The sequence below is a fragment of the Prionailurus viverrinus genome, chromosome X (genome assembly GCF_022837055.1).
Source record: "Prionailurus viverrinus isolate Anna chromosome X, UM_Priviv_1.0, whole genome shotgun sequence".
Lineage (NCBI taxonomy): Eukaryota > Metazoa > Chordata > Mammalia > Carnivora > Felidae > Prionailurus > Prionailurus viverrinus.
Window position 1 is genome coordinate 39,839,951 of NC_062579.1, and position 24,919 is coordinate 39,864,869.

At 41.5% G+C, this 24,919-nt stretch overlaps 1 long non-coding RNA gene across 7 annotated transcripts in view; it reads left to right on the top strand.

Moving 5' to 3' along the window:
* The window catches only part of LOC125157747 (uncharacterized), a 172,220-nt gene that overhangs the window by 87,556 nt on the left and 59,745 nt on the right, over positions 1 to 24,919 (top strand). The gene's annotated exons all lie outside the window — the stretch shown is intronic.

Genomic DNA, 24,919 nt, shown 5'->3' on the forward strand with positions numbered 1-24,919 from the left:
TTTGGAGGATTTCACATAAAATTAAAAATCATATCTCAAAGAGCTGACTCCTAGGATGTTAGAGGTGGAAGTGGCCCTCAAGACTGAGTATTCAGCCCTTCTTTTTAGAGACAAATAAATCTACGAAGTCCCAGAAAGAAATGTGGCACAGGGCCTGATTGTGGGTGGTATATGTGGGTGCCAATGTGACAGCCTACAGGGAATGGTGTTCTGGTTCCTTTACCCAGTGAGGACTTGGCCCCAGTGATCCCCGAATTTCAGTGACGCACAAACATATCAGGTGGTACTTGTATCATAGACTCTTCTGGCTCTCAGTGCTGCCGTATCACTGTCTCTCTTTTGTGAAAACATGCCCTCCGTAGGGTGGGCCCTGGTCACTACCCAGACCACTGATTATGATGATCATGATGATGACAATGAAAACATCAACTCAGAAAACCCAGAGAGTGGTGGAAGCAACTTGTGTTCTAGTGGTTTGCAAGGATGTCTTGGGGTACAAGACACCCCCCCCACAAGCTGCCACCTCTCCTCAAAGTCACTCATCTGATGTGACCATTTCTCCCTATGAAAGACCACTGGGGCAGCCTGACAGGGATGAGGAGACAGCTCAGGTCAGCCAAGCAGAACCAAAATACCCAACACTACAATTAGCTCTCCCCATGTACTAGCCCCAAGAGTTCTTTTATTTACATACTGCACACAAGCCCATGTACCAGCCCCAAGAGCTCTTTTATGTATATACTGCACACAAGCAGATGTTTATATTTATATTTATGGACAATTAAGAATTAAGTGGTGTTTTCCATGCTCTCTGTATAACAAGGCACAGATATGGATGCTACTGTTCTAGAAATATTGCCTTCCAAAGGAGTTTGTTTCAATAATTTGGAAAATGCAGGTCTAAACAGCTCATTTCTTCAGATTGCCAAACCGGTTTGCCGTTACTGAAACTAGAGGCGTTTAAGAGTCACTGATGAGTTCTCAGATGAAGTGAGAAGCTGGCAGGAAGGAGGGTGTCTGGAGGGAAGTCTTTGTCTTTTTGACACTGGAGACAGTGTGTCTCAGGCTCCCCTTTTTAACTTTTTATCTTGAGATTATTTTAGACTTACAAAGGGATTTTGAAAATGGCACAGTAGTTCTCATATGCCCTTCACCCAGCTTCCCCTTATGGTAACATCTTATATAACCATAGGATATTTATCAAAAGGCATTAACTTTGATACAATACTATTAACTAAACTACAAAATTTATTCATATTTCATCAGTATTTCCACTGAAGTACTTTTTCTATTCCAGGATTCCACACTGCATTTGTTGCCTTAGTCATGTCATGTGTCTTCAGTTTCCTCCTAGTCTGTGGCAGTCTTTCCTTGTCATTCGTGACCTTGACAATTTTGAACATTAGTGGTCAGGTATTTTGTAGAACATCCCTCAATTTTGGTTTGTTTGATGTTTTTCTTGTGATTAGCATAGAAATTTCTCATGATTAGATAGAAATAGACTGAGGTTGTGGGGCCTTTTTGGGTTAAATTTAACGAAGAGAATTATGTTCTTCTGGCTTCCTTCATCTTCCCTCAATGTCTTCTGTCTCCATCTCCAGTCCTCCTCTCTCAACCCTCAGTAGTGAAGACTTTGAAAGTACTTGCTCTGTGTCCAACCCAATGATAGAGGCATGGGCCACTGAGGAAGAAAGGTGCTTTTTATTCTTTTCTCTCTTTCCTTTTTTTTTTTTCAACTTTTTTTTTCTGGGACAGAGAGAGACAGAGCATGAACGGGGGAGGGGCAGAGAGAGAGGGAGACACAGAATCGGAAACAGGCTCCAGGCTCCGAGCCATCAGCCCAGAGCCTGACACGGGGCTCGAACTCACGGACCGTGAGATCGTGACCTGGCTGAAGTCGGACGCTTAACCGACTGCGCCACCCAGGCGCCCCTCTCTTTCCTTTTTTAAACAAGTTTCCTCAAACTCCAGGAAGGAATTCCAATCTCTTACATCAAGACTACAAGGAGGCAGCATAGTGCTCCATTTGAAATAGTTTGAGACAGAATGGGAGAAGATATTTACAGATGAATATCGGATAAAGGGTTAGTATCCAAAATCTATAAAGAACTTACCAAACTCAACACCCAAAAAACAAATAATCCAATGAAGAAATGGGTAGAATACATGAATAGACACTTTTTCAAAGAAGACATCCAGATGGCCAACAGACACATGAAAAGATGCTCAATATCACTCATTATCAGGGAAATACAAATCAAAACCACATTGAGATGCCATCTCATACCAGTCAGAGTGGCTAAAATTAACAACTCAGGAAACAACGGATGTTGGTGAGGATGTGGAGAAACAGGAGCCCTCTTACACTGTTGGTGGGAATGCAAACTGGTGCAGCCACTTTGGAAAACAGTGTGGAGGTTCCTCAAAAAATTAAAAATAGAATTACCCTACCACCCAGCAATAGCACTACTAGGAATTTACCCAAAGGATACAGAAGTGCTGATTCATAGGGGGCACATGTACCCCAATGTTTGTAGCCGTGCTTTCAACAATAACCAAATCATGAAAAGAGCCCAAATGTCCATCAACTGATGAATGGTAAAGAAGATGTGGTTTATGTATACAACGGAATACTACTTGGCAATGAGAAAGAATGAAATCCTGCCATTTGTAACAATGTGGATGGAACTGGAGGGTATTATGCTAAGTGAAATAAGTCAGTCAGAGAAAGACAGATATCATATGTCTTCACTCATATGTGGGACTTGAGAAACTTAGCAGAAGACCATGAGGGAAGGGAAGGGGAAAAAATAGTTTCAAACAGAAAGGGAGGCAAACCCATAAGAAATTATTAAATACAGAGAACAAACTAAGGGTTGATGGGGTCCAAGGGAGAGGGGAAAATGGGTGATGGGCATTGAGGAGGGCACTTGTTGGGATGAGCACTGGGTGTTGTATGTAAATGATGAATCACGGGAATCTACCCCCCAAATCAAGAGCACACAGTATACACTGTATGTTAACTAACTTGACAATAAATTATATTTAAAAAAATGGTTTGAGAAGAGGGGCAGTCCCTCCTGCAGATGGAATTCATCATTACATTGCTTATTGTGTGAAAAACAATGATGTCCCATTAGCAAAATATTAAACCTGAAATTTTTTGTACTGAATTCTTGTGGAGCTTCCTGAGGTTGCCTCCCCACCTGGGTGATGTGATGTCTCATCTCAGAGGTTATGATATTTCTTAGTTTTGGTGGAGAGAGAAACACTAAGTCTTAGTTTTCTGGAGTTTCTAAAAAGATAAGAAGTATTATGAAATCATCAACATTGTAGCTCAGAACATGATCTTCCAATTTATGCCAATGGCTAAGATTACCTTTTTCTGATAAAAGCTTAGGGCTCTTAAACATTTTTTAATTTTTATTTTTTTATTCAAGTATAATTAACATATAGTGTTATATTAGTTTCAGGTGTACAATATAGTGATTCAATAATTTTATACATTATTCAGTGCTCATTATGGTAAGTGTAGTCTCAATCTCCTTTACCTCTTTCACCAATCCCCCTTCCCCTGTCAACCACCAGTTTGTTCTCTATAGTTAAGAGTCTGTTTTTTGTTTGTCTGTTTTTTTCTTTGTTTGTTTTGTTTCTTAAATTCCACATATGATGAAATCATATGGTATGTGTCTTTCTCTGAGTTATTTCACTTAGTATTATACCCTCTAGATCCATCTATGTTATTGCAAATGGCAATAGTTCATTTTTTTAATGAGTCAGTAATATTCCTCTCTCTCTGTCTCTCTCTCTCTCTCTCTCTCTCACACACACACACACACACACATATATATATATATATATATATATATATATATATGAGAGATATGTCCTCTTTATCCATTCATTCATCAATTGATGGACAAATGGGTTGCTTCTGTATCTTGGCTATGGTAAATAATGCTGCAGTAAACATAAGGGTGCATATATCTTTTTGAATTGGTATTTTCATTTTCTTTGGGTAAATAGCCAATAGTGGAATTACTGGATCATATGGTAATTCTATTTTTAAGTTTTTGAGGAACCTCCATACTGTTTTCCATGGTGGCTGCACCAGTTTGCATTTCCGCCAATAGCAACAGTGCACAGGGTTCCTTTTTCTCCACATCCTCCCCAACACTTATTTCTTGTATTTTTAATTTTTTTTAACATTTATTTATTAGTGAGAGACAGAGAGAGACAGACCATAAGCAGGGGAGGGGCAGAGAGAGAGGGAGACACAGAATCTGAAGCAGGCTCCAGGCTCTGAGCTGTCAGCACAGAGCCCAACGTGGGGCTCGAACTCACGAACTGCGAGATCATGACCTGAGTGAGCTGAAGTCAGACGCTTAACCGACTGAGCTACCCAGGCGCCCCGTCTTGTATTTTTGATTTTAGCCATTCTGACAGGTGTGAGGTGATATCTCATTATAGTTTTGATTTATTTGCATTTCCCTTATGATTAGTGATGTTGGCCATCTGTATATCTTTGGGGAAATGTTCATTTCCTCTGCCCATTTTTAAATTGGATTATTTGTTTTTTGGGTGTTGAGTTGTATAAGTTCTTTATTTTGGACATTAACCCCTTCTCAGATACGTCATTTGCAAATATCTTCTCCCGTTCAGTGGGTTGTCTTTTTGTTCTGTTGATGGTCTCTTTCACTGTGCAAAACCTTTTTATTTTGGTGTAATCCTAGTAGTTTAATTTTGCTTTTGTTTCCCTTGCCAAAAGAGACACATCTAGAAAAATGTTTCTATAGCTGATGTCAAAGAGATTACTTCTAGGAGTTTTATGATTTCAGGTCTCACATTCAGGTAAAAGTTTAGGGCTTTTTAAAAAATGCTGTTATTGAACACAAAGTTAGAAGAAGAATTTTTCACATTACTGGTATTTTACAGATTATATCATTGAGGCAAGAGAGGGAAAAACAACCAATTACTCAACAAATGAAAGCACAATTACCCATTTTCTAGGTGCTCAGTTCTTTACTGGTTAGAATAAGGGCATATAGATTTGTAGGACACGGTCCCTATCCTTAAAAAGCTTAAAAATCTAGAATGGGAGTGATTACTACTGCATTTAAAGTGACAATGACAAGGCACTATGTTATGGTGTTGACTTCGAGTGTCATGAGAATTCATAGACAAGTCCAATAAAAGCTCAATAAAGCTTTAAAGAGTAAGTAAAAACTGAACTGAATCTTTAACAATTCATAGAATGTGGAAAGAGAAAAAGCCAGATCCTAGAAGACCCCAGAAACCCCACAGAAAAGTTTGGAGGATTGGGAGCACATGAGTGACAGGAGGAAAGTAGTGTTTACAGAGGTTTAATCTGCCTGAGCTGTGCAGTGGGATGAATTGTTACAGACTGGAGAGTCATTCATCGCCAGGCAAGAATATTTATTCTGGGCTCCCGGAGGCAGCACCAAAGCAATGTGGTTCATTGGTGATACTAGGAATCAGGTAGGAAAGGGAAATTCTTATATGGATCAAGTGGGAGAGACTTTCTGGAGTAAATGTATCCCTGAATGTTTCTTCAATTAATTTAAAAAGTATATTGGTTACCATTTTAAAAGTGCTTGTTATGTGCTAACCATTGCTTTATGTGCATTAGTCATGTAATCTCTTTTCTACAGAGGAGAAAACTGAGGCTTGGAAAGTAAGTAACTTCTTCAAAATCACAGGGTCAGAAAATAGCAAAGTAAACTTTCCCAAATAGGCCTGGTTTCAGAGTCCCTGTCTGTCCTGATGCCCAATACGTGGCTGCAGTATTTCTTCTGTTAGGGCTGGAGGAACCTTTGAATTCTAGTCCAGCCTCTGGTCTTAATGAAGACCTGGCCAAAGCCCTAAAGAGGGAGAGTGGTGTACCTAATCCCTGATAAATTAGCAATTCTGCAAAATCTTGGTGCCTCTGATACCAGGTGCCCTGGTGCTGGGGATGGGGTGTCTGATCCTGATTTCTCTGTGACTTGGGGGAACAAACCTTCTCTAACAGAACTCAGGCTTTAGATTTTGCTGATTAAAATCAGGGTCCGTATGTCCTTCAGTGACTCCTCCCCCTTCAGTTGTGACTAAAGGAAGAGGCTAAAAGGAGGGCTTTGCTGGCCAGAGCTGTACCCAGGGCTGGGAAGTCAGTGGTAGGGATGGTGGACATAAATGTCATCACACCTCTGTATTTTGATTCCCATGACTCTGAAGGCTTTTCTATTTAGACAGTGGCCACTGTGTGTCCTTGGGCAAAATCCTTACCCTTTTTGAACATCAGCATTTTCATTTGTAAAGTGAATATAGTCAACATTCTTGACTTTTTAGGGTTATGGGTGTGAGAATAAAATATGTAGGGAGGCCCTCAATGAATGCTAACTTCCTGAAATACCTTGGTGGGATAAGCAGCAGGTGGTAGAGTGGCAAAATCACTTAATCTGGAGTCAGACAACACTGATGATGCATTTAGGATCTAGCTTGGGTGTGGTCTTGAGTGAAGAAGGGAGGCTCTGGCTATAGCCTCTCACCTGAAAATGGAGGAGTTCATTGTAAGTGGTAATCACTAAGAAGGTATGTGGGATGCAAAGCGGTGGGGAAGTAGAAGCAGATAAAAAAGGGATGGGAGAAGGGAACTGTCCAGAAATCTGCTTTACTTTTTTGCATCTCAAATGTTGTCCCAAAACCTTTTTTTCCATGGAGAACACAAGCCCAATAAAAATATAACTGTAAACTACAGGTGGTTTTAGAGAAACTTAACCATAATAGTAATGATAATATGCACCATATATGTTGAATGATGCTATGACCAAGAAGTGAGCTGGATGGTTTACACAGAGTATGTTAATTTTCTATAAAAATCCTGCAAGATAAGAATTACTGAACACAGTTTCCAGGTGAGGAAACTGAGTTTATGATATATTGAGCTAATATTCCAGGTTCTGCAGACAGGTAGCAGTGAGGATGGGATTCTAACTAGGGTTTCTTGGGCTTCAAATGGCTTGCTCTTTTCTCTATGCCTAGATTATTTCTCATTTTCGCTATGTGCTGGCCTTTCAAGTTGGCCTAATTAACAGGCTACATTTATTTTCAGAAGCTGTAGCCAGACCATAAAGTATTCCTAGTATTCCTTTTTTAGAGCTGATTTTCAGAAATACACCAAGAAATCAGCCCTGCTCCTTTTCAGCCACAGCCTGTTTAGAGTCCAGTGGTATTCCACCTTTGGATTCCCTATCTTGTTGACCAGAGGTGATCCTAAACATTATCTGAATAGCTCCCCAGATGAAAGTTCATACTCAAACGATACATCTTCCCATCATGTTGTACACACTCAGAATACTTATGCTTTGGGATTTGAAGGTGGTTTCAAAAAGAGGTGTTCCAGAAATGGCTTTAGTACTGGAACACTAGTGAGATCCTAAGATGACTACTTTACAATTGAGCAAACCCATCTGAAAATTGAAGTGCTGAAGTGACTAAAAACAATAAGATATAATCCTTCCCCATCTCCTACCCCAACCAAGGTATTCTATATCTGTAAAATGAATGGGGTGTAAATTGGTGTGTGTGTTTTGGGGGGGGGTCCTTCAATGTAATGGACAACAGGATACTGGGAGAGAAATGTGGAGTTTCCCCCCCTCACCATCATCTACTCCTCAAGTTCCTTTCCCTGAACCTAGATCAAAGGTTTTTTTTTAAAAATTTTTTTTTTTCAACGTTTATTTATTTTTGGGACAGAGAGAGACAGAGCATGAACGGGGGAGGGGCAGAGAGAGAGGGAGACACAGAATCGGAAACAGGCTCCAGGCTCTGAGCCGTCAGCCCAGAGCCCGACGCGGGGCTCAAACTCCCGGACCACGAGATCGTGACCTGGCTGAAGTCGGACGCTTAACCGACTGCGCCACCCAGGCGCCCCCTAGATCAAAGGTTTTTAACCTTTACTTTTGGTTCAATGAAATCCAATAATTATCAGCTGCTACTGTGGTTGATGTGGAAATGGAAGTGGGAGGAAGTGGGAGGAAGTGGGAGCCACTCACACTGGCTTTAGCTGTGGGCAATTGGTTCAGGGGCACCTGAAGGGGCCCCAGAAGCCTCTTGTAAGACACAGTTTATTTACTTTATTTATTATGTTTATTTATTTTTGTGAGAGAGAAAGCATATGCAGGGGAGGGGCAGAGAGAAAGAATCCAAAGCAGGTTCCTCACTGACAGTGCAAAGTCCGATGTGGGGCTCAAACTTTTGAACCATAAGATCATGACCTGAGGTGAAATCAAGAGCCAGTTGCTTAACCGACTGAGTCACCCAGGTGCCCCAACCAACTGAACCACCCAGGTGCCCCTCAGCAGTAGTTTTTAACTGTGTCCTACAATGGGGTACCTGGGTGGCTCAGTCGGTTAAGCAACCGGCTCTTGATTTTTTTTTTTTAAATTTTTTTTTTCAACGTTTATTTATTTTTTGGGACAGAGAGAGACAGAGCATGAACGGGGGAGGGGCAGAGAGAGAGGGAGACACAGAATCGGAAACAGGCTCCAGGCTCTGAGCCGTCAGCCCAGAGCCTGACGCGGGGCTCGAACTCACGGACCGCGAGATCGTGACCTGGCTGAAGTCGGATGCTTAACCGACTGCGCCACCCAGGCGCCCCAACCGGCTCTTGATTTTGACTCAGGTCTTGATATGGTTTGGGAGGTTGGGCTCCATGCTGTCAGCTTGGGATTCTCTCTCTACTTTTCTCTCTGCCCCTCCCCTGCACACTCTTGCTCTCATTCTCTCTCTCTGTCTCAAAAATAAATAAATAAACTAAAAACAGTAAACTACTGCTGAGATAATTTATCAGGTTTCTTAGCGGGTTTTTTGTGTGTGTGTGTGTGTGTGTGTGTGTGTGAAGGATTCCTTATATACCAGTTCCTACCCTGTCGGGCTTTCAGTATCCTCACCTAAAAGTGAAGAATTTCTAAGGTCCCTTTGAATTCTAATCATTTGTATTTCTAGTGTCCTCTGATGACCAGGACCAGACAGTGAGGGTGAGAAACCATTGCTGACTGACCCTCCCATCTAGGGCTTCAACTCATTCATTCCTGGTGAGGGCTGAGGGGACATGATCTGTGGAATTGGCCTGCACCAACTCTCCTTCTGGCTCCCTCCCTCCCTGCTGCTTCATATGGTAATGAACAGCTGATGCCACTGTGCCCAGTTTTCTTCAGCAAATCTTCTATCATGTTTTATTGCTTTGGAATTGCTCAACTGATGTGCATGTGCTTCTTGCCTTGGCTCATTTCACTTATTCACAACAAAGATGGCAATCCTGCCAGGTCAACAGAACACAGTTAAATACATTGCAAATTATGTAACACATTCAACAAGTGTTTGCCTGCCACATATTACATATTCAGAAGGCAGTGGCTGCAAAAGGAGTTGAAAAAACAAAGTGCTGCCTGAACCACTGAGACAGAGCAGGGACTGGACTCTGGTCCCCTCAGCCCTAACCACCAAATCAAGCACTCCAGGATAGCTAAAACTCTATGTCCTTGAGTGGTATATCTTACAGGAATGCAGAGACAGGATGTGTACTGAAAAGAGGGACTTGACTCCAAAGACTGGTGAAGACAGGACCAAACCAGTTTGCACCAAGATGGACCCAAGTACTGAACTTTCACCAACTTTGCCCCCCATTATAACACTAAAAATCATGCCAAGGAGTAGACATTTAACATGTTAATTAGACATGTGATGCCTGAAGAAACATGACCTTTAAGTACACAGGTGCTAATAAATAAGTGCTTCTACGTGCTCAGAGTACCCTTTTCCTACCTATGTTTCTTTAAAAAATTCTCCCTGACCTCTTCCTGGGGAGTCATCCTGAGGATTGTTTCCTTTGGGCTGTTTCCCTTGTGCTCAAGCATAAGCCCCAGTAAAGCCTTGCCTGAAACTCCTGTTTGGCCTTTTGTCCATTTCTATTACTTAGTGAGCCCAAGGTTGATATCCTGATTTGATAACATGATGACCTCTACTGTGCTGTTTGATCTGGAGCATGTTACACTGTCTGGCACCTGTTTATTCTTTAAAGTGTCCAGGGGCACCTGGGTGGCTCAGTCAGTTAAGTGTCCGACTTAGGCTCAGGTCATGATCTCATGGTTCATGGGTTCAAGCCCTGCATCAGGCTCTGTGCTGACCACTCAGAGGCTGGAGCCTGCTTCGGATTCAGTGTGTCCCTCTCTCTCTGCCCCTGCCCTGCTTGTGCGCTCTCTCTCTCTCTCTCTCTCTTCCAAAAATAAATAAACATTAAACTAAAGTGTCCAAATTCTTCTTTAAAATGTCCAAGTTAGATGAGCCTTAAAGCCCTGGCTCTAAAATTCCGTTGATCTCTCTACTGCATTAAACACAGAAGTATATACAAAGATGTGTCTTAGTAAAGGCTACACGCATAGCCCTGTTCCTGGAGAGGGTGGAGAATTGGTTGAAAGGCAGGTTGTGGCTACACTGTGAATGGCCTCAAGGGACACCTGAGGATGTTTGGACATTATCTTACTGCCATGGGGAATTACTGAAGGTTTATACCTGGGCAGTAGGGTGGAGGAAAGTTTTAGATAATATAAAAATAAATCCCCAGGAAGAAAGAGTAATAGGATAAGGAAAGTATGGAATGAATCAGGAAGTTATTCTTGGCAGACTCTAAAAGATTTGAACTGTACCTCTTCTATTTTAACAGATGCATTTGTTTTGTTTTAAAATTTTTTAATATTTATTTATTATTTTTGAGAGAGAGAGAGAGAGTGTGTGTGTGTGAGAACATAAGCAGGGGAGGGGCAGAGAGAGGGAGGGAGATAGAATCCAAAGCAGGCTCCAGGCTGTCAGTGCAGAGCCCGACGTGGGGCTCGAACTCACAAACTGTGATTATGACCTGAGCCAAAGTGGGATGCTTAACTGACTGAGCCAACCAGGCGCCCCTGTTTTTTTTTTTTTTTTTTTAAATATTGTAGCATTGAATATCATGATTTATAAGTTTTTAGTTGGAAAAAAGTACTGGTCAGGATGAAGAATTCTGTTCCTCCTTATTACACATTTTTGGTATAAATGATGCATTTTAAATGTCTTGTTAGAGAAGAGGAGCCATTCAGTATAACATGTCAGCATCGGGGTGCCTGCATGGCTCAGTCGGTTAAGTGTCCGACTCTTGATTTCAGCTCAGGTCATGATCTCATGGTTCGTGAATTCCAGCCCCACACTATCAGTGCAGAGCCTGCTTGGGATTCTCTCTCTCTCTGTCTGTCTCTGCCCCTCCCTCACTCTCGCATGTGTGCACATGCGCTTGCTCTCTCTCTCTCTCTCTCTCTCTCTCTCTCGCTCTCTCAAAATAAAGAAATAAAAACTTTTAAAAAATGTCAGCATTACTGTCCCCAAGGAGTAGGGACTCTAGAGTCTGATAACCATTTAAATTATGACACATATACTAATAGAAAATTTTCTTTTTAAAAAATGTTTAGTTTTGAGAGAGAGAGAGAGAGAGAGAGAGAGAGAGAGAGAGTGTGTGTGTGCGTGTGTGTGAGCAGGGGAGGGGCAGAGAGAGAGGGAGACACAGAATCTGAAGCAGGCTCCAGGCTCTGAGCTGTCAGCACAGAGCCCGACATGGGGCTTGAGCTCATGAACTGTGAGATCATGACCTGAGCCAAGTCGGACACTTAACCAACTGAGCCACCAAGGTGCCCCATATACTTTATATAACATATATAAAGCATCTTCACCAATAGAGAAGAAAAAGAATAGGAAAATGGGCTAAGGACTCAGTTCACCAGGTACAGTTATTTGAAATACATAGCACTCTAACTTGGAAGTGTCATTTCTAAGGAAATGGAGATGCATGAGGATGTACCCATAGAATTTCATCCTAAAGTAATAACAGTATATATTGTGGAATTATGCATGAGTTTGTTTATTGATATGTATCTTTTTTAAACTATAAATATGTATTACTTGTATAATGTTTTTAAAGAAAAGTGGTCCCAGACAAAATGGTGAAAATTAAAGGTTTTGCTTCACTTTTTGAAATCCATTTCCTTTTCTTTTTTTTTTTTTTAATTTTTTTTTTCAACGTTTATTTATTTTTGGGACAGAGAGAGACAGAGCATGAACGGGGGAGGGGGAGAGAGAGAGGGAGACACAGAATCGGAAACAGGCTCCAGGCTCTGAGCCATCAGCCCAGAGCCCGACGCGGGGCTCGAACTCACGGACCGCGAGATCGTGACCTGGCTGAAGTCGGACGCTTAACCGACTGAGCCACCCAGGGGCCCCCCATTTCCTTTTCTACAGCATCCCTTCCGTCCTTCCAGTCCAATTCCCCACATGGTTTCAAAGATTCAGTCTTAACTCTTAGGCACACCTGATTCCTAGCCCAAGTCACACACAGTTTCACTATCTCTCAGCCACTGTGGTGCTTCTGACCTTTACCAACTGCTCCCACTACTCCTTGCTGTTGGCTTAGAGGAGTGGATGTAGTTATACACAGTAATATCCATCAGTCTACATATACGTTAGAACACAGTTTCTGCTGATTAGGGAAAGGGAATCAGTTTTTCATCTTTGCATGGGAAAGTTGTCACTGTGCATTATGATTAAGTGATTCCCATGTCCTGAGTAAAATGGCATGCTTCCAGAGGGATGCAAAATGGGAAGTCCTTGGCATTCTTGCCAGCAGCCTCCCTGTCTGTTCCCTTGGAGGACATGATGAGTCTATTATGGCAGTCTTTCCAGCTGACCCCTGGCACAGCCTCAGAATCATGACCCAGTATTCCTGAGCATAGTGCTTTATCCTAGATCCTCAAAGTATTGTCTTAGCATCACCCAGGAATTTATTAAAGATGCAAATATTCAGGCCCCATTCCAAATGTACTGAATCAGAATCTGGGACTCATTTTCAGGAATTCTTGTAGAGTATACAGCTGTGCCAGAAAATTACCTAAATATAACCCAATCATCCCATTTCATTGAGCATGGTTTGAAGTCACCTAGGATATTTTAGAAAAGCATTTTATATACATTATCTTATTCTTCAAAACAACCTACCAGGGTGATTCCATTGTTCTGTTCATTTGACAGATAAAGCCAAGACATAGGCAGGGGCCAAATGTTCTGAAAGTTGCTAAGCCTAGACTCAAATATTCCAGGCACTATGTGAACTTGGTGAAGGAAAATGATGTATGAGACAAGGTCTTGGAATAAAACTTTTTATAATCTTTAAGCATGCCCACAAATAACTAAAATGAAGAAGTATCTAGAACTTCCAAGGGGTACAAGAGAATGTCATAAACTTTTGAAGGAAGAGGTCACCTTCAAGTTCAATCATCAGAGCAGATTTCATGAAGAAGGTGCTTTTTTTTTCAGCATTTATTTATTTTTCAGAGACAGAGAGAGACAGAGTACAAGCAGGAGAGGGTCAGGCAGAGAGGGAGACACAGAATCTGAGGCAGGCTCCAGGCTCTGAGGAAGGTGCTTTTAAAAAAAAATTTTAATGTTTATTTATTTTTGAGAGAGAGACAGAGTGTGAGCGGGGGACGGGGAGAGAGACAGGGAGACATAGAATCTGAAGCAGGCTCCAGGCTCTGAGCTGTGAGCAGAACCTGACATGGGGCTTGAACCCATGGACCGCGAGGTCATGACCAGAGCCAAAGTCAGATGATTAGCTGACTGAGCCACCCAGATGCCCCAAGAAGGTGCTTTTTAAATGTAGCCTTGAAAGATGTAAGTAAGGGTCCTTAGGAAAAGACTGGGTGAATTACTACTATGTGGAAAGTATAACACTCTTAAACAAGATATGACATAGAGAAATGCTCAGTAATATCAGCTACTAGTGTACAATATAATGATTCAACACTTCCATACAACACCCATTGCTCACCACGGTAAGTGCACTCCTTAATCCCCACCACCTGTTTAACTTATTCCCCACTGGCCTCCCCTCTGGTAACCATCTGTTTGTTCTCTATAATTCTGTTTCTTTGTTTCTCTCTCTCTCTCTCTCTCTCTCTCTCTTTTTCCCTTTGCTCATTTGCTGTTTCTCAAATTTTATGTTAACTAACTGGAATTAAAACAAGAACGTAAATAAGATAAAATTAAATATATGTATATACATACATATATGTATGTATATACATACACACACACACACACACACACACACACACACATATATATATATATATATATATATATATAGAGAGAGAGAGAGAGAGAGAGAGAGAGAGAATGTCAAGCAGGCTCCACACTCAGCACCGAGCCTGATGTGGGGCTTGATCTCAAAACCCTGGGACCAAGACCTGAGCCAAAATTGAGTCGGATGCTCAACTGACTGAGCTACCCAGGTGCCCCTAAATTTTTTAATTTAAATTCAAGTTAGTTAACATACAGTGTAATATTGGTTTCAGGAGCAGAACCCAGTGATTCATCATTCACATATAACACCAAGTGCTCATTCCAACAAATGCCCTCCTTAATACCCATCACCCATTTAGCCCATTCTCCCACCCACATCCCCTCTAGTAACTCTCAGTTTGTTCTGTTTAAGAGTTTCTTATGGTTTGCTTCCCTCTCTGTTTTTATCTTATTTTTCCTTCCCTTCCCCTATGTTCATCTGTTTTGTTCCTTAAATTCCACATATGAGTGAAACCATATGGTATTTATCTTTCTCTGACTTATTTTGCTTAGCATAATACACTCTAGCTCCATCCATGTTGTTGCAAATAGCAAGATTTCATTATTTTTGATAGCTGAGTAATATTCCATTGTATGTATACCATATCTTTATCCATTCAACAGTCGATGGACATTTTGGCTCTTTCCATAGTTTGGCTATTGTTGGTAATGCTGCTATAAATATTGGGGGCATATACCCTTTTGAATCTGTATTTTTGTATTCTTTGGGTAAATACCTAGTAGCCCAATTTCTGGGTTGTAGGGTAGTTCTATTTTTAACTTAAAAACTTTTTAAACTCATATATTTTGAGAGAGAGGAAAGTGTGAGAGTGGCATAGGGGCAGAAAAAGAGGGAGAGAAAATTCCAAGCAGGCTCTGTGCTGTGTCAGCGTAGCTCAAACTCACGAACTGTGAGATCATGACCTGAGCCAAAATCAAGAGTCCAGAGCTTAACGGACTGAGCACCCAGGCGCCCTTATTTTTAACTTTTTGAGGAACCTCCATACTGTTCTCCAGAGTGGCTGCACCAATTTGCATTCCCACCAAGAGTGTAAGAGGGTTCGCCTTTCTCCGAATCCTCAGCAACATCTGTTGTTTCCTGTGCTGTTAATTTTAGCCATTCTGACATGTGTCAGGTCTCTCTGCTTCTTATGTCCTTTCTGGTGAGGTCTTTTCAGACACCTCCTTTGGAAAATAGCTGTACAACACCATCAGTCTCTACCTCCTTACCCTATTTAATTTCTCTTCATAGCATTCATCACTACGTGACATATATTTATTATGTGTGGGGAAATAAGTTCAAAAATTCTTTACACTTACATAAATGGGTTAAAAAAGCTTAGGGCAGAAAGCTGCCGCCACAGGGTGAAAGAGCCCAAGGTTAGTTAGCGGGATATTATAATGGAATCACGAGTAACTGGTTATATCACCTGCAGGAAACTACTTTCCATCTGGCTCCAATATACCTTGATCACAACTTCAAACTCCCCCCAGACCCTTTGCTTCTTACACACACAAGTTAATGATTACTATCTGATTATTTTCTTCATGTTCACCACATGCATAAGATCTTGTTTCCTTCACGTTCACCACGTGTGTAAGATCTTGAGCGCTCAATAAATACAGAGATGAAACCCCTGTTTGGGGCTCTTGTCTCCTCCCAGACATTAGTCTCTCTTATATTCAATTCTTTGTGTGCTCTCTTGCTGGACAAGAGAGAACTCCAGACTCATAGCCTGCAACAATTATGTATTGGCTTAATGCCTGTCTCTAGAAGAGAGGTTGGCAAACTATTTCCCATGGGCCCAAACTGACCCACTGTCTGTTTTTGAAGATAAAATTTAGAATGCAGCCACACCCATACCTTTACATATTGTTTATGGCTGCTTTTGTACTACAACGGAAGAATGGAATAGTTATGGAAGAGACCATATGATGCTCTTAGCTTAAACTATTTGCTATCTGGCCCTTTACAGGAAAAAGTTTGCTGACCTTTGTTCCAGCATATGAACCCTGTAGAGGCAGGAACTTTGTTTTGTTTATAGCTGTATTCCCAGGTCCCAGAACAGTGTTGGCTATGCTTGGCATATAGCAGGCCTTCAAGAAATATTAGTTTACTGAATGAATGAATGAATGAATGAGTGAATGTAGGAGAAGAGTGAGTGGAATAACCAGAAAAGTAGTCCAGGCTCAAGTTGGATCTTGAATGCTATGCTAAAGGGTTTGGCTGTTGTTCTCTGATGATGGTGAGGGTGTTCTATGAGGAAGAGAGTGAGGGAAACTCTCTAGGTTCTCTCAGTGAAGAGGTTAAACAGCAGTTTGTACTATAAAGATCACTATTATTCATAACAACGTGATGTTAGAGACATCCTATGTAAAGTATGGTCATGCAGGCACCATGGACATCTGGTAATATTACTCTAGGAAAAATAGAGGTTGTTTAAGGGAGGACATGTAAGGTCACAAAATGCAGGGTGTGAACCCTGCTTCTCCCATAGACTAGCTGTGGAGTCTAGAGAATTGAATAAATGTCCCTATACCTCAGTGCTCCTCATCTTCAAAATGGAATATTAACAGGCCCACCATCATTGGTTTGTTTGTAAATTTAAGTGAGTTAATTACATAAAATGTTTGGATTAATGTCAGTCACTCAGGAAATTCTTAATGAATATTAGCTGATACTAGTGACTCTCCATTATTATTGACAACTTTCCATGATGACCCTCCATGTGTGTATTATTATAACAGTGTATAATGTTGTGTAGTAAAGAATTTAACTTTACTCAGAGATCTGGCCTTTGTCCTCATCTGAAAGGTAAGCTTTAGGCCTTGGAATGTCATGCTTGGTAGGAGTGTCTTTGTTTGCTTGGGAGTCTTAGTTCAGTCAGATAGTAACTTGTGATTTAGAGTGGGGGCTTTGAGCCACACCAACAATATGATTTAGTGTGAGGGACTTGGTATAGCCTGATAGTAGCTATGTGATGTTCAGTGGGAACACAGAGCAACACCAACAACGTGATGAAGGGTAGGGGCTTTGGGTCATGCATCTTGACCTCTTGGTGGCTAGATACTGAGACCAGTCATGTGGTCAGGCAACTATGCCTGGTAACTATGCTCTTGTTAGAAATTAATACCAGGAGAGTTAACACTCTTCTGACTCTATGGGGAGAGGACAACTGGAAGCTCTGCATTTGGTATCCTTCCCGACCCTGTCCTGTTCATCTCTTCCCATAGCTGATTTTAATTTTAATCTGTATTCTATCTCTATAATAAACTATAACCATGAATATAACAGCTTTCAGTGAGTCCTGTGAATCCTTTCAGCAGATTATTGAAACTGAGGGTGGTTTTGGGAACCCCCTGAACTTGCAGTTGCTGTTGGTAGTGATAGTGGTCTTATGTGGACCATTCCCTTTAACTTTTCAGTTGGCTATCTTTTAGGGTGGGGCCTCCATGGGCCTCAGGCCTTTTCACAGACTGCCCCCTTGAGAGGTGCTGGGTCCTTACACATCTTCACCAGGGGACCTGCACCCTCCTCAGCCTCTCCACTGTCTCTGAGGTTGGCAGAGGGGACAAGGCCACTGTCTTACCCCAGGAGCACCATTTTGTAGGGGCCACAGGAGTGAGTTTTTCTAATAGCAATGGGGTTCTGGGAAGGAGGAGAGTGCATGTTTTCCTTCTTTCTTTTCTAGACCTTTGTGGTGAATGCCCCTGTTCTCATACTGGGGCCTCATACTGGGGCCACAGAGGTGGACAAGGAGTGAAGTCCTTATCCTATGGGGGAGAAAAATGTATTAATGCATAATAGTGACAATATTCAGAATATTAGAAATTAATAAAAGCTTGACCTTCCCATTGTGCACACAGCTCTGGGCACGTATATGAGTGTTTCTTTAGAACACATTATTAGAAGGGGAATTGCTACATCAAAGGAGTCATTTCATTCAACAGACATCTAATGAGCACATACTGTGTACTGAGTGTGGTTCTAGGCAGTGGGCAAATGTTCTCTTGGGTGTGAGGTCCCTGATCTCTTTGCATTTTTTTCTCTAGAGTGCAGTAAGGACCCTGGGCTTCTTGAGGGTCTCTCTTCAGAGTTTGCAGTGTCTAAGCTGTTATGGGGTCTGTGTCCTGGATATGTCATCTTGGAACGCTGTGAGGGTCTGTGTCCCAGGGGTGAGGCCTCTGAGCTATTTGGGGGATCTTTTTTCCAGCAGATGAGGTTTATGAGAGTTGGGGGGATCTTTTGAAGGGTGTGAGGTTTCTTTCTTTTCTCCCAACTTTATTGAGATATAATTGCATATAACATTGTGTAAGTTTAAGGGGTGCAATGTATCAATTTGATCACATTTATATATTTCAAAATGATTACCACCATAGCATTAGCTAACACCTTCATCCTGTCACGTAGTTGCCATATCCTTTTTTTTTGTGATGAGAACATTTAAGATCTACTCTCTTAGCAACTTTGAAGTATATGATACCTTACTATTAGCTATAATCACTATGGTGTACATTAGATCTCCAGAACTTATTCATCTTATAACTGGAAGCTTGCACCCTTTGACCAATATCTCCCCATTTCTTTCACCTCCCTGTCCCTGGTAACTACTACTCTATTTCTCTGAGTTTGGCTTTTTTAGTTTTAGGTTCCACATATAAGTGATACTGTGCAGTATTTGTCTTTTTCTGTCTGACTTATTTCACTTAGCATAATGCCCTCAAGGTCCATCCAGGTTGTTGGCAAATGGCAGGGTTTCCTTCTTTCTCATGGCTGTATTTTATATATATATAACACATCATCTTTATCCATTCATCTGTTGACAGACACTTAGATTGTTTCTATATATTGACTATTGTTAATAATGCTGCCATTGAACATGGGGGTACACATGTCTCTTCAAGATCCAGTTTTCTTTTTTTTTTAATTTTTTTTCAACGTTTATTTATTTTTGGGACAGAGAGAGACAGAGCATGAACGGGGGAGGGGCAGAGAGAGAGGGAGACACAGAATCGAAAACAGGCTCCAGGCTCTGAGCCATCAGCCCAGAGCCCGACGCGGGGCTCGAACTCCCGGACCGCGAGATCATGACCTGGCTGAAGTCGGACGCTTAACCGACTGCGCCACCCAGGCGCCCCAAGATCCAGTTTTCTTTTCCTTTGTATATATACCCAGAAGTGGGATTGCTGGATCATATGGTAGTTCTATTTTGATTTTTTTTTTTTTTGAGGAAACTCCATACTATTTCTTATAGTGGGGTGGTGACTCTACCAATTTACATGCTCACTAGCAGGGCCCAAGAGTTCCCTTTTCTCCACATCTCACCAACACTTGTCTTTTGTCTTTTTAATGATAGTCATTCTAAGAGGTGTGAGATGATATCTCATTGTAGTTTTGATTTGAATTTCTCAGTGTATGAGGCTTATAGACAGTTTTGGGGTTTTGTTTCTCAGTGTGTGAGGTCTCTGAGTTCCTTGAGTGTGTCTGTGTCCCTGGATTTAATGTTTCTGAGCTGTATCCCAGGGTGTGAGATCTTTGCATTCCTGGGGAGTCTGCATCATGGTGTGTCTGGGCTGTTGTCAGGTCTGTATTCACATTATGAGTTATCTGGCTATTTGGGGGCCTGTATCACTGATTTGAGGTGTCCCAGCTATTTGGTGTGGTCTGTGTGCAGGATTGGAGGTCTCTGGACTCTGGGGTTTTTTGATTCAGGATTTGTGGTCTCCAAATTCAGAGTGTGAATTCTCTGTGTCAATATGTGAGATCTATGGGCTGGTTGGGATCTTTGTTCTTGAGAGGGCTGAACTGGTTGGCTCTTTCCCAGGGTGTGAGATATCTGGCTGTTTGGGAAATTGTATTCTTGGTGTATGGTCTGTGAGATAATTTTGGGTATCTGTCAAAGATATATCTGTCTATATGTCTCTAAGATGTTTCTGTATCTATTTTTGGGTTGTGAGGTCTCAGGGGATTTGAGGAGTCTGTATTCAGAGTGTGAAGTTCCTGAACACTTGGGTATCTGTGTTTGATGAAGTGAATCCCCTGAGCCATTTGGAAGTCTCTGTTTATGAGCTTTGTGAGCATCTTTGTTTAGAGTTATAGATCTCTGAGAAGTTTGGGAGTCTGTGTCCAAGCACAGCAGTTTGAAGGTCCTCATCTCAGAGTATGAGGTCTCTAAGTTGGTTGTCTCTGAATTCACTGAGGATCTATTTTACAAGATTTGAGTATAAGGAAGTTGCCTCCTGGTTGTGAGGCCTTTCAAATTTATGAGGGTCTGTCTTTTAATGTTTGAGTCTGAGGCATTTGAGGATCTGTATTCAAGGTGTATAGCCTCTGAACTATTGAGGGTCCATGTCTCAAAGGGTGAATTTGTAGTATCTGGGGGCTTGTGTTTAGAGTGTTTGTTCTCAGAACTCTTGGGTTTAATGTTTGAATCTGAGGTGTTTAGGAATTTGTGTTCAGAGTGTGGGGTCTCTGTATTCACTGAGGCCTGTTCCCCAAGGTTTGAAACTAAGGTGCATTGGAGTCAGCATTCAGAGTATCAGTCTCTGGATTTTTTTTTAAGTTTATGTATTTATTTTGAGAGAGAGAGAGAGAGAGAGAGAGAGAGAGGCAGAGAAAGAGAGAGGGAGAGAGACAGAGACTCCTAAGCAGGCTCCACACCATCAGCTCAGAGCCCGATGTGGGGCTCAAACTCACAAACCATGAGGTCATGACCTGAGCTGAAGTCAAGAGTCAGATGCTCCACTGATTGAGCCACCCAGGCACCCCTCTCTGGATTTTTACTGTGTCTATGTCCTAATGTTTGAGTCTGAGGTATTTGTGGGTTCATATTCAGAGCACAAGATCTCTGATATTTTTAAGAGTATGAGTTACAAGGGTTGAGTCTGAGGTATTTGGGGGAAAGTCAGTGTTCAGGTTGTTTGGCTTTTCAAATCTTTGAGGGTCTGTATTTTAATGTTTGAATCTCATGTATTTGGATATCTGTATTCAGGATACAAGGTCTCTGAACTATTGAGGTTCTATGTCCCATAGGATGAGTTTGTAGTGTTTGGGAGTTTTTTTCAAAATATTATTAGGTCTCTGAACTCTGAGGCATCTGGGTTTTGATGCTTGAGTCTGAGGTTTGGGGATCTATGTTAAGGCATTATGGTCCTTGGACTCTTTGAATATCTATGTCCTAAACTTTTTAAATCTCAGGTATTTAGGGATCACTGTTAAATGTGTGAGATGTCTGAACTTTTAGTTTCCTTTCCTCAAGGTTTTAGTGTGAGATGTTTGAGGTTGGTATTCAGGGTTTGTGATCTCTGAATTTTTAGAGGGTCTGTGGCTCAAAGTTTAAGTCTATAATATCTGGGGGCCAGTATTCAGGGTATGAGGTCTCTGAAATTGTTGAGACTATTTCCAGGTTTTGAATCTGAGGTATTTTAGGGTCTCCAAAGGGTAATGACTGATATTTTAGGGTTTATGTCAGAAGTTTGAGTTGGAAGTATTTGGGGTCTGAATTCAGGATGTGAGTTCTGTATACTCTTTGTGGCTCTGTGTTCCAAGATTTGAATATGAGTTATTTGGGGTTTTGTTTTCAAGGTATGAGGCCTCTGAACTCTTTGATGATTTCTGTCCCAAAGTTTAAGTCTAAAGTACTTGTGTTCTGTGTACAGGGTGTGAGGTTGCTGAACTCACTGAGAATCTTTGAGCCTTAAGTATTATGTGGTATATGTTCCGGGTGTGATGCCTCTGAATACTAAGGTCTGTGTCACAACTCTGTTTAAGTTAGAGATACTTAGGGGCACCTGGGTGGTACAGTAAGTTAAGCCTCTGACTCTTGATCTCAGCTCAGGTCATGATGTCACACAGCTTGTGGGTTCGAGCCCCACATCAGGCTCTGTGCTGATGGTGTGGATCCTGCTTGGGATTCTGTCTCTCCTTCTCACTGCCCCTCTCCCACTCATGTGCACATGCTCTCTCTCAAAATAAATAAATAAACTTAAAAATTTTTAAAAATTTAAAGATATTTAGAGGTCTATTTTCAGGGTTTGATGTTTCTGCATCTGTGAGTGTCTGTGTTCCAAGGTATGAGAGTGAGGTAACTAAGGGTCTGTGTCCAGAGCTTGAGATCTCTCAACTTGTTAAGCATGTCCCAAAATTTGAGTCTGAGTGAATCTGTGTTCACAGTGTGAGGTCTCTGAAATCTGTGAAGTTTGCCTTGTAAGGCTTGAATCTGAGGTACTTGTGGGTCATACTCAGGGTATGAGATCCCTCAGGTTTTGGGGGGTGGTCTGTATTTTAATGTTTGAATTTGAGGTATTTTTAGGTTTGTGTTCAAGGTGTGAAGTTTCTCAGCTTTTTTGAGGGTATGTACCAAAGTTTGAGTCTGAGGTATTTGGGCGATCTGTGTTTAGAGTTTGAGGTGCCTGAACTTTTAGATGGTCTTTATCTCAATATTTGAGTCTGAAGTATGTGGGTCTGTATTCAGGGTGAGAGGTCTCTGGATTCATTGGCGGTATGTGCCCTAAGGTATAAGTTGAGGTTTTTAGAGGTTTGTATTCAGGGTTTGAGGTCTCTGATCTATTTGAGGTTCTGAGTCCCAAAGTTTGTATCTGAGGGCTCTATTCAATTTTTGAGTCTGAAATATTTGGGGTTCCATATTCAGGATGTGTTTTGCTTGAATTCATTGAGGTCTGTGTTCCAGTGTTTGAGTCTCAGGTATGTGGGGGGTCAGTTTCAGGGTGTGAGGTCTCTGAGGTTTTATTATAAAACCTTTGTTCCTGTTTTAGCATGAATTATTTGATGTCTGAATTCAGGGTGTAAAAATCCATGATATTTAGAAGGTCTTTTCCAATTTTTGGCCAGAAGTAGTTGTGGTTTATATTCAGGATATGAGGTCTCTGCACTCATTGAGGGTCTATGTCCCAAGGCTTGAAACTGAGGTATTTTGGGGTCTATGCTCAGCTTATGAGAGTCCTAAAATATTTGAGGGTCTATATTTTAATTTTTGAGTTCAATATATTTGGGAATTTTATTCAGGGTATGAGGTTGCTGAGTTATTTGAGGTTCTCTGTCCCATGGTATGCATCTATAGTGTTTGGAGGTCTTTTTCAGAGTGTTAGGTCTCTGAATTCTGGGGGATCTCTGTTTAATGTTTGAGTCTGAAGTATTTGGAGATCTGTGTTCAGCTGATGAAGGTTCTGAATTCTTTGAGGATATATCCCAAGGTATTAGTTTGATGTATTTGGAGTCTGTGGTCAGAGTTCCAGATCTGTGAAATTTTAGAGGGTCTGTATCCCAGTATCTGAGTTGAGATACTTGTGGGTCTATGTTCAGGGTGTAGTTCTCTGTACTCTTTGAAGGTATGAGTCAAAAGGTTTGAATCTGAGGTACTTATGTGTCTGTATTAATGGGGTGGGCCCTCTGTACTATTTGAGGGTCTGTGTTCCAAGGTCTAAATTTGAAGTATTTTCTTGTTCACATTCAAAGTGTGAAATCTCTGAGTTGTTTGGGGGTCTGTGTTCCAAGTTTTGAATATGAATTTCCTGAGAGTCTGTTTTCTGTGTGTGAAGTCTCTGATTACTTTGGTATGTGTGTTCCAAGGTTTGCACTTTAGGTATTTTGAGACTTGTATTCAGCGTGTAAGCTCTCTAAACTTACTGAGTTGTGGTTTCCAGAGTCTGATGTGTTTGGGGACAGCATTCTGGGTGTGAGTTCTCTGAACCCTTTCAGAGTCTGTGTTCAGGTTGTAGAGTCTCTTAACTCATTGAGGGTTTGTGTTCCAAAACTAGAAGTCTCTGAACTCTTTGAGGTCAGTGCCTTAAGATTTGAGTCAGAATATTGGGAATCTGTATGCAAGGTGTGATGTCTCTGATATCTAAATGGGGGTCATTGTCCCATGGTGTAAGGATGATGAGCTAGTTAGGGCTTTGTGTTCAGGGTGGAGATCTCTCTCTGGTTTGATATCTCTGGACTGCCTGGGAATTTTTATATAGCATGAGAGGTCATGATATATAAGGTTTGTATAATTTTTGGAGGTCCATTTAAAGGGTGTGAGGTCTCTGAGTTCTTTGGTGTTCTGTGTCCAGGATATGAGCTCTCTGGGCTGTTCATGTGTTTGTGTCCAGAGTGAGTTTTTGGAGTTGCTTGGAGGTACTGGTGCTTGGATAGTTCTCTGAGGTCTTTGGGGGTCTGTGCCCAGGATTTTAGGCCTCTCCCCTATTTAAAGGTCTTTGTATAGTCTCAGAGGTACATGGAGCATATGTTTATATTGAACTCTTTGGGGATCTATTTTTTAGGTTGTAAGGTCTGGATATTTAGGGGTCTATATATCCTCAGTGTCAAATGGCTCAACTCCAAGGGGATGTTGTCCCAGATGTCAGGTCTCTGAGCTGTTTGAGTATGTGTGACCCAGAGCATGATATTAGTTGGCTGTTTGAGAGTCTGTGCCATGGTGTAAAGACTCTTTACTGTTTGGGACTTTCTGTTCTGGGTATGAAGTCTGTGAGCTGCTTAGGGTCCTGTGTTCAGTCCCAGATGTGTGGTCTATGTGTTATCTGTGGATCTGTGTCTACATTATGACATCTCTGGGGGTCTCCTTCCATAGCATAAAATCTCTGAGCTGCTTCAGGGTCTTTATCTCAAGGTATGAGTTCTAGAAACTGTTTGGGGGTCTGAATCAACTCTGGGGCCTGGGGACCTCAAGATGATGGGAGCACATCAGAAAGGTGAGGG